At 42.6% G+C, this 17,854-nt stretch overlaps 1 long non-coding RNA gene across 1 annotated transcript; it reads left to right on the top strand.

Annotated features, from left to right (window-relative positions):
- Positions 1–1,309: 1,309 nt before the first annotated feature.
- Positions 1,310–15,853, top strand: LOC144690154 (uncharacterized). The gene is made up of 3 exons (XR_013578775.1): positions 1,310–1,398; positions 11,922–12,008; positions 15,597–15,853. It is a non-coding gene; the product is annotated as an uncharacterized LOC144690154 (long non-coding RNA).
- The last annotated feature ends 2,001 nt before the right edge of the window (positions 15,854–17,854 follow it).

The raw sequence follows: 17,854 nt of genomic DNA, 5'->3' as shown, positions 1-17,854 counted from the left end.
ACATCATGATCAGCAAATGCAGTGTACTAAATTAAAAGAACTACAAGTAAATTGCGGTTTCCCATGGAAGGAGAGTTTGGGGCCCTGGACAGTGAGAAGGGAGGAGGTAAAAGGGCAGGTGTTGCATCTCCTGTGCTTGCTGCAGAAGATGCTGTCAGAAGAGGAGGAGGTGTTTGGGGTGATTGAAGAGTGGACCAAGGGGTCATTGAACGAATGGTCCCTTTGGAATGCTGAAAGGGAAGGGGAAGATTTGTTTGGATGTGCTGGGAAGGGCAGGGATGATCTGTTGAATGTGGAGGCTGGTGGGGTGGAAGGTGAGGACAAAGGGAACCCTATCACGGAGTAGGGATGAGAGCAGAAGTGCAGGAAATGGGGTGTACAATGTTGAAGGCCTTATCAACTTAAGCTGCAATATGTAACCAGCTTGTTGTTTTTCCCTTTATAGTCGTCTCTCTGCCCATTCCTTCCTCACCCCCACCATACAGCAGGGCAAGCATTGTGGTACCAGCCAATCATGGGGAAATAATATAGCTGGTAGATTGAAAAGTCTTGCTTTCTTCTTCCTGATGGTTCACGGAGTTTTCTTGTCAACGAGCATCTTCTCTAGGGAAATGAAGAAAAGGAGGCTGAAGGTAAAAACGAATTAACAGCAAACCATGTTCCTATAGATGACTTTAAAAAATAAAATCTAAAAACAAAGAAAATCAGCCCTCAAAGGGTATCGGAGGGTACGGAAAGCTCGACAACGTTCTCCACCGTTCCAACTGGGAAAACAAAACAATTACCATTTTGCTGATCAGTTCCAGGCACAAAATTAAAAATTCCTGATGGAATTTAAAGTTGAGGCCTACTGAGTTTACAATTATGCCGACCCTTTAACACAGTAAGTAATTTCACTAGATATGTATCATACTGAGAGTAGCATAGGATTAGTCTACCAAGCTTTTCAATACAGATGAGGTCAAGCATGCAACAGGAATCAAACATTTAATGAGACTAAGATGAGAGTTTGTTTAAAAGGGGTTCCCATGCAATATTAAGTGTAATTTTTTAAATGTAAGTTCCATTTATTGTAAAGTTATACATATTGACATTTGTAATATTCCTGTCCGCATTCAGTCTGCCAAAAAGGAGAAAAAACCACAATCATTTGTGGACAGTTGAAACAGCTACAAATAAACTATAAAAATGGTGGCAATTAACCGATGGTGAGTTGATATTCTCTGACAGTGGTCTAAGAGCTGGGTTTATTTGTTGGTCACACTGTTGGTTCAGGAGGTCAGTTTCCTGTTTGAGTGCTATGTGAGCTCCTTTGTAACTGACAGCAGGAGGGAAATGCTGTCCTCAAGCAACACAGCAAAAGGCCAATCTCCGAATATTGAACTGGGAGTTAGCAAGGTAAGTGCACACACACAAAAAATAGGTCTATGTCAGAGGTGATCACTGCCTCCTGTGCGTGGACAGATCTAGTTCTGACAAACTGTATGAAATTATGATCCCAAATCTCCATTAGAAAGCAAAGGAAAATGAAAAATGCTTCCAGCATATGACCGAGCCATGATTTAACTGACAGGAGTTGAAGAGGCTAAAATTAAAGGGAAACTTCTACTTGTCTTGGACCAGATTGTTTGCCTCTTGCCATGAGCTGATTAAAAATTTCTTAAAGGCAAGCTGGACCAGCGAATCACGCAGTGGCTCTAAAATTCCATGCGAGTTCCACCAATCTCCTGCCATAACTCTCTGGGAAAGGCTTGACTGGCTGAAATCAGCTGCTTATGTTATTTCCCAGCAGGCTCTGCCAGTATTCCTCCTGGTGGAACTCTCCATTGAATTTACAACAAACGTTTTGGAGAACTCCCAAGCAATGGTGGTGTGTGTCTCTGTATGTGTGTGTTAGTGTGTTTGTGTGTGTGTTTGTGTGTGAGAGCGCGTTTGTATGTGTGAGTATGTGTGTGTTACCCAACCCTGGATATACCACCCTATTGCATCCCATTCCACCCTCTGACTCTGTCTGTTCCCTCCTATCACCAGTTCCCTGAGTTCACCCCCTCAAGACCCCACCGTCAGCACCACTGACCCCACCCTAAGACAATTTCTTCCCCCCTGTAGTAATTATAGTTTTGATAAACGTATATCTGTAGCTTTAAGAATAATCCTGTGTTGTAAGATCACATGACCTGTGTAAACCAATGAGTTAGCAGTGTGGGGAACCTCTAGGAGGGTGTTCTTCTTTAGTTTTAGAGTTTGATGCACATATGTAGCTGCTGTTGCTGTCTTGCAAATAAAGTTCTATGTTTCCATGAAGAAAAGTTGCCTGGAAAATCAACTCTCTAACACCAACCCCCCGCCCCCCCCCCCCCCCCCCCGGGTACTCTCTCCCCTTATTTCCCTGGACACTCTCCCCCCACTTCCCTAGACACCTTTTCCACACCCAACCACATACCCTGGATGCTCTCCCCTCCTCCCCATCTCGCTTAACCTGCCTCCCATGCCCAGCGCTCGATATGAGTGAAGTTATGCAAGGCCCCCAAGAAGATGAAAGCAATATCTACAGGCTTCAAAGTTGTGGAAGAAGTGAAGCTCGCCACTGAAATACAGTCGTAAAACTGAACGTTCTAAATTCTTGCTGGCAGGGAAGTTAATTTGGGAGGCAAACTTAATTCCGGTGAAATGGCCTTTTAATGATCATGCATGAGATGCTAATGCATGCAAATGGGGTTCCCAATATTGTTCGTCGGGAAGCTCGACCTGCCTTTGACCCGCCTTTAAAAGTCGGGAGAACAAAATCCAAATAGTTTTTCCTGCCATCGGGAAACAGGTTTTTGTCTCCCACCAAATGAAGTGCCCCTGCCCACCATGATTCCTGCTGCTGGAGGGACTGGAAGACTCCGCCCCCTATTTCCGTGGTGAATTGGAGCTCAGAGTACCAGGGGCTTCCACACAACTCTACACAACAGTTTTGAAAAGCCCCTCCACAAAAACTCAACTATTGGTCTGTCTGAAAGAGATAAGAGCTCTAGTCCAGAACAAATCACAGAACATTGCAGAGTGTAGGGCTGTCAATGACATCTATTTAAGTTAGTCAATGGCAATATTGCAATAAAATACACCCCCTTTTGGAAGGATGCCAGAGATATGTTTATATTACATCGCAATTTTGGAGTTCTTTTGCCTGCAATGTAACATAAATACTGTATGAAGTTACTCACATCTTGTAATGTTTTGGACTGCTGTATTTTTATGCTGTTTATTAGCTAGGTTATGTGTCCATGATAGCAAACAAACAGAGCATGCAGGAGCTGAGTGGGCAGGCAGTTAAAGTCGCCCAGGTTATTTGCCAGCCCTGGAGATGCCAGGAGCCAATCTGCTGAAATTTTAACCTGTTCATCTGAGCAGGTGCTGAGGACATTTACCCAGAGCCAGCAGGATCCTTTCTAATGTACGCATGGGGAGCCCTGATGGCCCGGCAGCAATTTTAACTTGGCGGCTTGAGCGGGAAAGCACGTGAGCTTCCTGCCAGGCCAACCTGACAGCAAAGTGGATCGGGGCCAGGGGAGGCCCAACAAGGTACTTTGCTTGTGGGGCCAGATAGCTGAGGCCTCCCCTGCTGTGAACTCCCCTGCCCCCTTCCTGAACACAAGACTTCCCACAGGATGGCTCAGGCAGACAATCCCTCCAGTTACTTGGTCTTGGCAGATGGTCTCTGGGCCGTGCGGTTTTCTTCCGGATCCCACCATTTTCTTGGCCGAAGCAAATGGAAGTCAGGCATTGATATTTAAAATAGGAGTTAAAACACTCTGGGCCTTATTCTGGAGCAGTAGGTGAGTTTCCAACTCACATCGCTGCCAACCTATTCAAAACTGTGATAAAAACAAAAAGCTAAAAGCTACTGCGGATGCTGGAAATCCAAAACAAAAACAGAATTACCTGGAAAAACTCAGCAGGCCCGGCAGCATCGGTGGAGAAGAAACCAGCTAACGTTTCGGGTCTTCATGACCTTTCAGCAGTTCTGCCGAAGGGTCATGAAGACCCGAAACGTTAGCTGGTTTCTTCTCCACCAATGCTGCCGGGCCTGCTGAGTTTTTCCAGGTAATTCTGTTTTTATTCAAAACTGAAGTCAGAATAAGATATTTCAATAAGGGAATGCTGAATTGGCGATGAAGGAATTTACACTGATTCATTTGTCCAGGATGATCACATTGCATTTATGATCACAAATAGGTGCCGAGCTAATTGAAAGAAAATTGACTGATTTGCTCCCACTTGGAATAATAATCATTACATGTTTAGTAGAATCAGTATCCAAAGCCCCCAACCCACCTCTCTAGTTCCAATCTATTCATTTGTCCAACTCCAGTCAGTGCATACCGTCCCTCCCTTGTCTCACAAGTTGTAATCATATTTTGATCCATATAGGTCCTATTCTCTTGAATTTCCTCCTTACGTCCTCTCTGCCACTTCACTTTGGTCTTACAAGAGGCTCCTTCAAACCTACAGGTGGATTTCCCATGAGTATTCACATACCATATTACAGGAGCTTCCTTGGCCCTTGCAGTGAGTAAGCAGGAGAACCCCCCGCAAAGGAATTTCACCCTTTACCTCCTTAGCCATGTTTTTTGTCACTCCTTCTAATGGTCCCTTTTTTGATATTTTTCCTTCTGCCTCTGTGAAGTATTTATCACATTTTTCTATGGTAAAGGTGTTGTATTAAAGCTAGTTGTTCTTCAGGCATCTTCCATTGATATAGATATTAGTGGGTTTCAATGGTCCAATTCACAGTGCTGTACATACACACATGCTACTTGCCTGCTTTGTCTTCTATCATCACGCTATCCAGTTACAGTACACCTTATGAGAATATATACATGTATATATAAGAATGATAATTATTCTGGATGAAATCATTTCTTAGCTATCCATCAGCCAAATGGCCCAGTATACTACACGTTGTGGATTAAGACTAATACAACAAGTATGGATCTTCCTCAACGCAGGGCCTTCCATGGGAAATTTACTGTTAATAGCACCTTTCATAAGAACATAAGAACTAAGAGCAGGAGTAGGCAATTCAGCCCCTCGAGCCTGCCCCACCATTCAATACAATCATGGCTGATCTCTTTTGGCCTCAACTCCAATTTCCCGCCTTCTCCTCACAACCTTTCATCCCATTACTAATTAAAAATCTGTCTATCTCCTCCTTAAATTTATTCAGCGTCCCGGCATCCACTGAACTCTGAGGTAGTGAATTCCACAGATTCACGACCCTTTGAGAAAAGTAATTCCTCCTCATCTCTGATTTAAATCTACCACCCCTCAGCCTAAAACTATGGCCTCTCATTCTAGAATGCCCCACAAGGGGAAACATCCACTCCACGTCTATGGCTTTAGGATACCCTAAAAAGATTCACAGCCCACAAAGTACCTGACAACCAAAATACAGAATCACAGAATCACAGAATTACACAGTGCAGAAGAGGCCCTTTGGCCCATCGAGTCTGCACCAACACGTGAGAAACACCTGACCTACCTACCTAATCCCATTTACCAGCACTTGGCCCATAGCCTTGAATGTTATGACGTGCCAAGTGCTCATCCAGATACTTTTTAAAGGATGTGAGGCAACCCGCCTCCACCAGCCTCCCAGGCAGTGCATTCCAGACCGTCACCACCCTCTGGGTAAAAAAGTTTTTCCTCACATCCCCCCTAATCCTCCTGCCCCTCACCTTGAACTTGTGTCCCCTTGTGACTGACCCTTCAGCTAAGGGGAACAGCTGCTCCCTATCCACCCTGTTCATGCCCCTCATAATCTTGTACACCTCGATCAGGTCGCCCCTCAGTCTTCTCTGCTCCAACAAAAATAACCCAAGTCTATCCAACCTCTCTTCATAACTTAAATGTTTCATCCCAGGCAACATCCTGGTGAATCTCCTCTGCACCCCCTCCCGTGCAATCACATCCTTCCTATAATGTGGCAACCAGAACTGCACACAGTACTCCAGCTGTGGCCTCATCAAGGTTCTATACAAATCCAACATGGCCTTCCTACTTTTGTAATCTATGCCTCAATTGATAAAGGCAAGTGTCCCATATGCCTTTTTCACCACCCCACTAACATGCCCCTCCGCCTTCAGAGATCTATGGACACACACGCCAAGGTCCCTTTGTTCCTCAGAACTTCCTAGTGCCATGCTGTTCATTGAATACTTCCTTGACAAATTACTCCTTCCAAAGTGTATCACCTCACACTTTTCAGGGTTAAATTCCATCTGCCACTTATCTGCCCGTTTGATCATCCCGTCTATATCTTCCTGTAGCCCAAGACACTCAACCTCATTGTTAACCACCCGGCCAATCTTTGTGTCATCCACAAACTTACTAATCCTACCCCCCACATAGTCATCTATGTCATTTATATAAATGACAAATAATAAGGAACTGAGCACAGATCCCTGTGGTACGCCATTGGACACTGACGTCCAGTCACTAAAGCATCCTTCTGTCATCACCCTCAGCCTCCTACAACTAAGCCAATTTTGAATCCACCTTATCAAATTACCCTGTATCCCATGTGCCTTTGCCTTCTTTATAAGTCTCCCATGTGGGACCTTGTCAAAGGCTTTGCTGAAATCCATATAAACTACAACAACTGCACTGCCCTCATCTACACACCTGGTCACCTCCTCAAAAAATTCAATCAAATTTGTTAGGCATGACCTCCCTCTGACAAAGCCATGCTGACTATCCCTGATCAAACCTTGCCTCTCCAAGTGGAGATAGATACTCCCCTTCAGAAATTTCTCCAATAGTTTCCCTACCACTGACATGAGACTCACTGGCCTGTAGTTCCCTGGCTTATCTCTACAACCCTTCTTAAATAGCAGAACCACATTAGCTGTTCTCCAGTCCTCTGGCACCTCCCCCGTGGCCAGAGAGGAATTAAAAATTTGGGTCAGAGCCCCTGCGATCTCCTCCCTTGTCTCCCTCAGCAGTCTAGGACACAAATCATCCGGACCTGAAGATTTGTCCACTTTTAAGCCTGCCAACACCTCCAATACCTTGTCACTCCCTATATCAATTTGCTAAGAACCTCGCAGTCTCTCTCCCCGAGTTCGATACCTTCATCCTCATTCTCTTGGGTGAAGACGGATGTGAAGTATTCATTCAACACTCTAGCGATGTCCTCTGGCTCCACCCATAGATTGCCCCCTTGGTCCCTTATGGGCCCTACTCTTTCCCTGGTTATCCTCTTCCCATTGATATACTTATAGAATATCTTGTGATTTTCCCTACTTTTACCAGCCAGAGCTTTCTCATATCTCTCTTTGCTCTCCTAATTGCTTTCTTAAGCACTGTCTGTACTCCACTAATACCTCTGCTGATTTGCTTCCCTTGTATCTGCTAAAAGTCTCTCTTTTCCTTCTCATCATAACCTGAATATCTCTGGTCATCCATGGTTCTCTGGGCTTGTTACTCCTTCCTATCACCCTAGAGGGAACATGTTGAGCTGTACCCTCCCCATTTCCTTTTTGAACACCCCCCACTGTTCCTCTGTAGATTTTCCCACAAGTAACTGTTCCCAGTCTACCTTGGCCAGATCCTGCCTTATTTTACTAAAATCCACTCTCCCCCAATCCAAAACATTTTTTTGCAACTTGTCGATTTCTTTGTCCATAACAAACTTAAACTGTACCATGTTGTGGTCGCTATCACTAAAATGCTCGCCCACCACCACCTCAGCCACCTGTCCGGCTTCATTCCCCAGAATTAGGTCCAGCAATGCACCGTCCCTTGTTGGGCCCTCTAAATATTGACCTAAAAAGTTCTCCTGTACACATTTCAAGAAACCCACTCGATCCAAGACCTCAATACTATGTCTATCCCAATTAATGTTGGGAAAGTTGAAATCACCTAATATAATTACCCTATTGTTATTGTTTTTACACACCTCCACAAATTGTGCACATATTTGCTCCTTAATTTCCCGCTGACTATCTGGGGGTCTATAATAAACACCTAATAATGTGGTTGCCCCTTTTTTATTCCTAAGCTCTACCCACAAAGCTTCATTCGATGCCCCCTCCAAGATATCATCTCTCCTTACTGCAGTAACGGACTCCTTAACTAATAATGCAATGCCTCCTCCTCTTTTACCCCCTCCCCTGTCTCGCCTGAAGATTCTATATCCCGGAATGTTGAGCTGCCAATCCTGCCCTTCCCTCAACCACGTCTCAGTGACGGCTACAATATCACAATTCCACGTGTCAATCCTCACCCTTAACTCATCTGTTTTACCTGTAATGCTCCTGGCATTAAAGTAGAGGCCATCCAGCCTTGCCTTACTCCCTTGAAGCTTATTGCAGCTGTACTCCCTCTGACTTGATTGTTTTACTGTATTGTGATGTGTCACTATTCTGCTAACATTCTGTGTCCCCTCCCCCTGCCGAATTAGTTTAAACTCCCCCCAATAGCACTAGCAAACACGCCCGCAAGGATGTTAGTCCCGCTCTGGTTCAGATGTAGACCATCCCGCTTGTACAGGTCCCACCTTCCCCAGAAACGGTCCCAGTGATTCAGGAATCTGAAACCCTCCCTCCTGCACCAACTCTTAAGCCATGTATTCATCTGTGCTATTCTCCTATTTCTGAGCTCGCTAGCATGTGGCACTGGGCGTAATCCTGATATTACAACCCGAGAGGTCTTGCTTTTTAGTCTACTCCCTGAATTCTTTATGCAAGACCTCATCCCTCTTTCTATCTATGTCATTGGTACCAACATGTACCATGACCTCTGCCTTATCACCCTCCCCCTTCAGGATGCCCTGCAGCCGTTCAGTGACATCCCGGACCCTGGCACCAGGGAGACAACATACATCCTGGAGTCATGTTGACGGCCACAGTAGTGACTATCTGTTCACCTGACTATAGAATCCCCTATTACTATTGCTCTTCCTCCCTTCCTCCCCTCCTGTACAGACAGGCTGCTTATGGTGCCAGAAGCTTGGCTCTGTCCGCACTCCCTGGAGGAACCATCGGCCACCAAAACAGCATACAATTTGCAAGCGGGATCCCAGGGGACTCCTGAACTACCTGCCTGGTACACAGAGGTTCTACAAACAAAAACAAGATAAATTGCCAGGTAATCATTTTTAGTGTTGTTGGTTTAAGGACAAATATCAACTTGGACACCCAGGAGAACTCTCCTGATTTTCTTCTGATAGTGTCATGGGATCAGCAAGTGATTAGGAGGGCAAATGGAATGCACGGGGAATGGAATATGAAAGTAAGGATGTCTTGTTACAGTTGTACACGGCACTGGTGAGACCACATTTGGAGCACCATGTACAATTGTGGTCTCCTTATTTAAGAAAGGATATAAATGCGTTAGAAGCAGTTCAGAAAAGGTTCACTCGATTGATACCTGGGATGGAGGGGGTGGGGTTAACTTATGAGGAAAGGTTGAACAGGTTGGACCTATATCTATTGAAGTTTAGAAGAATGAGGAGTGATCATAGTGAGACATATAAGATCCTGGGGGGACTTGACAAGGTGGATGTTGAAAGGATGTTCTCCTTGTGGAAGAGACTGGAACTAGGGAACATAGTTTAAAAATAAGGGGTCTCTTGTTTAAGACTGAGATGAGGAGAAATTTTTCTCTGAGGGTCGTTAGTCTTTGGAACTCTCTTCCTCAGAGGGTAACAGGGGCAAGGTCATTGAGTACTTTTAAGGCAGAGGTAGATAGATTCTTGACTAACGCGGGAGTCAAAGGATATTGGGGGTAGGCGGGAATGTGCAGTTGAAGCCACAATTAGATCAGCCATGATCCTATTGAATGGTGGACCAGGCTCGAGGGGCTGAGTGGTCTACTCCTCCTCCTAATTCATATGTTTGTATGTTTATGCCTACTTTATACAATAATATATATAGCTCTATTCAAACTACAACAGAACAGTATGGCTATTCTTACAAAGTGCTGTGTGTGTGTGTGTGTGTGAGGAATTAGAGGAGATAATATTTGGTCAATACTAATATGTCAATATAAAGCTTTCATTTCTAAGTTTGTGTACAGTGAGTACCCATTTGTTCTAAAAGGAAAGAGCTTTCCAAACCTCCTGTGTAGTATAATATTTCTTGGTAGTTAACAAAAGGTTTCCCTTGAGCTTAACGTAGTCAGTACTCTAACTGCTTCCATAGTTTCAATAGCTGGGGTTTCCTTCTATGAGGACTCATGGTTACAGGGCCTCAACTGTTTGTCTGCATGTCTGGTTTGAGCTGTAATATTACCACATAGATGGTAGACGAACACAAATAAAACTTACTCTTCAAATTTCAACATCAGTCAAAATAGATGTCGAAAATCTTAATCACTAACTTGCTGGTGTCTAGTCTACTCGCTGACTGTGACAATCATTGCTAAGTTCTAAAGAGCATTTTTTCTAATGATATTTAGAGTTTAGCGACAGGGCATTTTTAGAAACAGGCCACAGTTTTTAGAATCCTGTTTGGTCTCTTACCACCTCAAATCCTCCTTATTATAGGGGGGCAGGGGATGTATAGATTGCTACACCTCATCTATCTTCTCTGTGATGTATTTAAACCTAACACTACAGATATTCCAAGTTACTGGTTATTATATTCAGTACATCCAGGTCCCTTCAAAAACATGTGAAATACTTTTCAGTCTTACAAGGTGATATCCGATAGAAGTATTTTTCTTTTCGCAGTAATTGTTTTCAGTAAATCTGATCTTAATCATGCTAGGTATGGTAGCATAGTAGTTGTATAACTGGACTAGAAATCTGGAGGCCTGGATTTATGATCTAGAGATAAGAGATCAAATCTCACCATTTTAGCTGGGGAATTTAAATTCAGTTGATTAAATAAATCTGGAATAAGAAGCTAATATCATTAACAGTGCCATGAAATTTCTGACTGTCGTAAAAACCCAACTGGTTCACTAATATCCTTTAGGGCAGGAAATCTGGTGTCTTCATCTTGACTGGCCCATATGTGTCTCTAGACTCACAGCAATGTGGTTGACCATGAAGACAGATGTGTGTTTCTTTTAAGGGAAATATCAGGTCTTTCTTGGACAGAGTCACTCTCTTCTTCCTTTAGAATGTATAAGGTACTAGTCAATGTCACCGAACACAGTGGGTGGGATAGGATCATCTGTTCAATAGAAGAAAATGGGTGATAGTGAATTGGTAACCCATTTTACATCTCTCTCCAATTTGTTTTTATTAACTTCAATAGAAATAAAAATCAGGAGCGATATAAAGCTATTTGCTAGCATCCATTTTACAGTATTGCACAAAGTTGAGATGATTCCCCTGAAGTCAAAACCAAGTGGAGTCTTTAGATGAGGTGGGGGTTAATGGCAGAGTAAGTCACAACACATAAATATAATGGAGCCTTCATTTTCAAGTCATACATTCTACCCTTATTTTTACATCACCTTTATAAATTCCAGTGTTGTTGGAGGTGCCGTCTTTTGGTGAGACATTAAACCAAAGCTCTCTCAGGTGGACACAAAAGATCCCATGGCACGATTTTGGTGTCCTGACCAGTATTTATTCCTCAATCAACTTCACAAAAAACAGATGATCTTTTACATATCACATTTCTGTTTGTGAGAGTTTGCTGTGCACATATCGGTTGCTGTGTGTGTGCATGCATGTGAATCTGTGCGTGTGCGTTCATAACAGTACTGATTTTTCAACAATTGTGAAATGCAATTTGTAGAGACCTGTTAGGACTTGGGTCACATACTGACCGGATTCAACACTTAAGCAGTATTCTTGGCAATGCCAGGCCTGCAAATTCTTTGGGATTGACTGTCATTCAGCAAAAAAAAAATGCAGTTCACCGCGTGGCTTGTTGAACAGGAAGTCCTGATATAATTCTGCTCATCTTTTCTTGCAGGAAATGTGGTCCACGCTTGAACAGATTTAACGTCATGGACTGATGAATCAGAACTAGACAGTTCTCACTGTTTTGAACCCTAATTAGGTATGATGTAGTCTCCTCTTTCCTAGTAATTTCTTATGACTATTCCCTTGTTAATAAGTTAATTATGAAAAGTGTGTGATGCAATTTTTATATCCTGGATTTTTTTAGAAAACATTGAATGCATTGTTGTAGCACCTGTCATGTGATGGCACATATTGTCAGCTCTGTCACAATTATCTTTGGTTTCCAATCTCTGGATTGCTTTATGGCCTTGGCCTATGGCGTAACTTTTAGTGATTGATATATTTGTATTCTGAGATCTCTATTTTCCTCTACCCCACCTAGACTTGCATATAATAAGTGACCCCTCCTTTTCTTCTTACTAAAATATACTACCTCACATTTATCTGTGTTGAACTTGATTTGCCAGTTATTTGGAAATGCATGGCATGGGATGATGTAGGTGACAGAGGTTTAGACATGTGAGGGTTTATATAGAAGGGAGTTTGGAAGCTGTCAAAGAAAGCACTGATAAAGTCAAACCTGGATTGAAATGTTGACATGGGTCTTAATGATGGTGGAGATGTGGTAAAAATGGAGTTGGTTGAAATTATGATGGAGGAGATCAGCAGTAGGATATGTTTGAAACAGGAGAGGGAGAGGTAAAAGGAAGAAGGGAGGCAAGAAGGGAAAATGAAAAGAATTAAAGGGAAACAGAAAAAAGTAACAGAACACAAAGATGGAAAGAGGGGTGAAAGAGAAAGCAAAAAGCAGAAATGAAGAAGCAGAGTAGATAGAAACCGAAGCAAAAAAAAAGACTGGTTAGTTTTGGACTGGTAGCATTATATTTAACTGGAGGTGTGTGAAATTTTAGATTCTTTTTGCTGTTTCTATGATAGTTCACTATCAACTATTTTATAAAACTGGATTTGACCAATTCCTCTTCCCCCTCACCCCAGAGATCCTACTGGGGGCCCGTTTGAGGAAAGAAGAGCAGAAAGAACAGGGTGGGGATTATAGTTGGCCTCGGTATCCCTGCACTAAAACAAAGGAGGGACAAATTCAGTTAAGGTTCCTGCTCTTGATCACTATCAAGTGACACCTGCTCCAAAAGGCTGTTATGATGGGTCCTTGGGCGAGGTTCCCCCAATTTATTATGATCCTGGATGAGGTATCCCAAATTATTATTCTCCCAGATGAGGAGGGATGAACTGGCTCCCCTTCTTTATTCAACCTCGGTTGGTTGCAACAAGGCTAATTTAAAAAAAACCTGAGAAAAAATAATACAAACGCAACACATACACACAGATTAGAAATGAGATGTGAATCCAGAAATAAAAGTTAAAAGATGTTTACAAATCAGTCTTTGGCTTGTCCATGAGGAATAGATGGTGAAATGTTGCGGCCATTAAGTTGGGTGGTTCTGGTAGAGTCGACTTTGACAGTTGAGCAGTGGGTTTGGAGATTCTTGGTTCTGCAGGTAAGATGAAAGGAGTTGTCCTGTTTCTTCTTCAGCTGTAGCTTTACTGACTTGTGACTTGCCTCCAGCAATCAGAGGGAGAGGACCTTTTTACCTACAAGCGCAGGGATGCCTAGTTGATGTTCTTCAGCTGTCAGCTTCACAGCATATCTTCGCACACCAGGCCTGGAACACCAAAACTAGCACACAGAGACCAGGGTTGCAGTTGGTATCTAACCCCTTTTCTTGTGTATTCCTGGAAGGGAAAAAACAAACATGTCTTTCACTCAGAAACTGCTTTCTTTCAACTCAAATCATGTCCACAGTCTGGGATATAACTCACAGGAGATGGTTTCTGCTGAGATGGTAATCAGACTTCATTATCTCCACAACCACAGGAGATTACAGTTCAGTTTTTGACTTGCATCTTTTCCTCTGAAGTGTCTCTGTCTGAAGTAGGCCTTGACAACTTTTTAAGTGCAACATTCCATTCTCTCTGGACTAGTTGGTCAAGTGTAATCCACATAGGAATTTTCCAGCAAGTGGTTACTTTACAGTCTCAGCCAGCTTTTGCTTGTATGTCCTTTTAAAAAAAAAGCCTTCCTTTAAAAAGCTCAATATACCCATAAGTAATTCGGGCTGTGATCTGCTGTTGTGACAAGGTGTCAATGGTGATTAGAGATCAGGCTCAGTAATAATATCCACAATCCTGTGTCCTCAATTAATATTTGATTTGTGCACATAAGTAGGGTCCAGGTTTTCACCACGATGGGGATTGGCCTCAAGCTGCTTCCTTGAACTGCTGCATGTCCATGTGGCGAAGGTCCATTTTATTCTTTTGATCCTTATACAACCTTGTGGCTTGCTGGACCACTTCAGAGGGGCAGTCAAAGGCCAACCATGTCAATGTGGAACTGGAGTCACATTTAAAAAACAACTAAGGGTGGCAGGATTCCCTTAACATACATTAGAGAACCTATCAGGTTGCTTACAACAATCTCTAGCTTCATGGTCACAGTTATTGGTACCAGCTTATGCATTGCCCAAATATTTGCTCCTTAGTTGGGTGCGCAGTTGGAAGAATTCCCAGCTCCGTGAACCTGACCTTTGAAAATGGCTGCTTGGCCACTGGATTTTTGGTCCAGCGTGGGGAGGGGGCATGGGAGTTGAGGGAGTGGGGGAGGGTGGGCTGGATTAGAAGTCGGGGCGGACAACCCCAGAAGCACCGAGGAGGCTGCATAGTGTGGAGGTGGGCAGGGCAGAAGGCCTGCCATGGGGATCTGGCATTAAAATTCAAAAATAAAGAATAAAGCAAAAAACATCCATCCAACCCTCACTCCTCATCCACTCCCCACCCCACACACTCCCCATGCCCCGTCCATGCTAACCCATGACCCCACCCACCCACCCACATAGCCCCTCATAGTCTTCATGCCAACCTAAGCCCCTCTACCCAACCCAATGGCCTTTTATAGCAACTATGACAACTTAGTGCCAACTCCTGCCAACCCATGCCACCCACCCACCACCCCTCATACCCTCCATTCCAACTTATCCAAGGATGTCTAGGCATGTGCAGTAAATGTCAGTTTTGCCAGTAAATGCTCACATCCCTGGTATGAATATAAAAGATGCAAAGATTGACTTCTGAACGAAATACTAAAGGCCTGCTTTTGGCCAAGGATTTCGACTCCTGCAACATTCCCCACCTTTCAGGAAGGTATAAAATTTGAGGGAAAAACAAATTTGAAAGAATAATTTGAAAACTGTAATGTATTTGAGGAGTCCCATTGATAGCTCCAATTTGCATTCACGTAGTTAACAACTTGAAAGACGACAGGCTCATTTCAAGATAACCAGCTGCTTAAAAATTAACTTGTTATAGCACATAAAATGTTCAGCTCCTGAGGGCTGAAATGTAGCAAGGGTGGAGTCTTAAAGAGAAACAACACTATGAAGGCAGGTTCCTATAGCATGTTTACTCCAATCCTTAACTACCCTGGATGGCAAATATAAGTTACCATACTCTAAAAGAGCATTTTTCTGTTCCCACAACCAACTCCTTGCACCAAGCTTAAAGTGAACATTTTGGCAGTATTAACTCTGATTTTAATGTGAGAGTGTAAGGAAGTCTGGAATGAGAACAGCCATTCAGTTCATCAAATCCTTCAGATTTGTATTATTTACAGACCAACTGTATCAATGCAAGAATTCTGTAGGATTCCATGGCTGTGACAATAAATGTTGTGGAGATATTAGAAGTGGACATCCTGTTCATCTAAGGCACTTGGGAGATAGTGCACTCAATCATTATCATTTTTGACACTTCATTTGATGTCCTTTGCTGCATTTTAGATTTTTTAGTAACAAAAGGAATGTTGGATTGCACATTAGCCAGAGGAGAATCTTGCAGGTAGCAGATTGAGTCTAAAGCCATCATGGCCCTCCACTTTCTTTCCCTTGCTCCACTCAATTTCAAAGTCTGCAGCCCCTGAAAAAGATACACACCAATATAGACAACTAGCAAATGCCGAGCAGCACTTTCACTAGCAATTTGAGAGAATGGCCCTGATTATAAACTTCTGACATGTGAAAACAAGACATTACATGAGTGTTACGACTTAAGCTGTAGGTGCAACCAACAATCCTTCATTTGTATTTTTTTTTTAAACTGCACCTAACTAGGCAAAAATCTACATATGGAATTCCAAGTACAAAAGAATCAGGGCCCAGGGCCATGCTCCCCTGGAATATTTTGAACGTTTGCATTTCAAATGATGCATTCAGCCCAAATTAAAACACTGCACAATTGTAAAGTTTTAATTTAAAAAAGTGAAATTTTGATTTCAGGCAGGACAAGCAGAAGAGGACTTCCCCAAAAGCTGAATGACCAGTTAGTCTGCTAAATCTAACCTCCTACAGTTCACACTCTACTTCGTCTAACTCACCACCCTTTCATAGAAACACTCAAACCTCCCCAGTTTTGACCCGCCACCTCCTTAATTGAACCTGACACCCTTCTTTCACCTCATGTTTAACATGACACTTTATTCTCCCTTCAATTCCACCCTTCTCCGTTCCAACCTAGTTCAAGCTGGTACTCCTTATCGATCTCCCATTCATACTGTCACTATTTGCTCAACCTGCCATTGAATATGGCAATTTTTCTGCTCTCCCAGTTCTTAATGGCATTCCCACACCAGTCTGTCAATGTTGGTATTGAACTCCATCCTCATTACCTCTGTCGATCTCCCTGCTCCCTCACCCAAAGAACTGTTGCAATTTTCTCTCCTCTTTTGAAGACACTTACCATTGCTGAGATTTTGGTGAGTGATTAGGAGTGGAATGACTTGTTGATTTTGTCTTCCCTAGGGTGATCTATAGCATTTCTGCTCCTACTTGATCAGAAATCAGATAGCTCAACAGAGAGAAAGAATTAATCTTGGAGTCTTTCAAGTCTATATGATTTAAGATTACACAGACTTTACCCACTGAATCAACTAGGGCAGTGTCTTCTGACTAGCTACCCAGTCTCTCAACTTGGGTACGTTTAAAACAGATTTGATATGCTAATTTTGCAATATTAATACACTTTTGTATTTGCCTAAAATTTTAAAATGGTTGACAGTAATAAAAAGCATACATATTGGTTTTTGACATGTTTAATATTTATCTTCTCTATCTTGTAAAATATAAACATCTATTATTTAGTATGGTTGCCAAGAACATCCGGTGACATATCATTTACTGTAATTTGTAAGCAGGCATGTAACATTTTCTGTGACACGAACATTTAACATACAAGCTCAACAAAGACAGGCACATACTCCTAGCCAAAGTTTAGCAAATAGTTTGATTTGCTGAAGACAGCAGAGTGGGTGATTGAGACATCCAGTTCTATTTTTAATGTTATTTTTATACAGCCAATGATATCTAGTTCAGCATATTTACAGCTGTAATATGTAGTTTTTTAAAAAAAAATCCCACCAAAAAGTCTATGAGAATAAGTTTTGTGGTATCCACCACTGAAGGGTTGTGCAATTGAACAAGTCATTTTATTGCAGGAATTAAGGAGGCAATTGCAAAGAACAAAACACTGAGAAATCACATCCCCAGTGACCATTTCCTACCAAAATCACTGAAGCAACAAGTTCATATACTTCAAGCTAGCAATAAGATATGGTTTACAAAAGTCCCCTACAGACATGAAAACTCAGAAGAGAGAAGTCAGTCCATTGCCAATTACCTCATTTCAACATAAACCTCTCAGTAAAACTTATGACTGTGTGCAATGAAAGAAGTTAAACTGACATATAACTTAACATGAACGTGACATGATTTCGATTGAACTGATGTTTTAAAAAATTGCTCTTGGGCTGTGAGCAGCAGTAGCAAGGCTGGTATTTATTCCGCATCCCTAGTTGCTCTGAGATGGTAAAGATCAGTC

Source organism: Cetorhinus maximus, chromosome 14 (genome assembly GCF_964194155.1).
Source record: "Cetorhinus maximus chromosome 14, sCetMax3.hap1.1, whole genome shotgun sequence".
In the NCBI taxonomy this organism is placed as follows: domain Eukaryota; kingdom Metazoa; phylum Chordata; class Chondrichthyes; order Lamniformes; family Cetorhinidae; genus Cetorhinus; species Cetorhinus maximus.
Note: the sequence above shows the minus strand (reverse complement) of the source record. Positions and strands in the feature narration are given on the sequence as shown.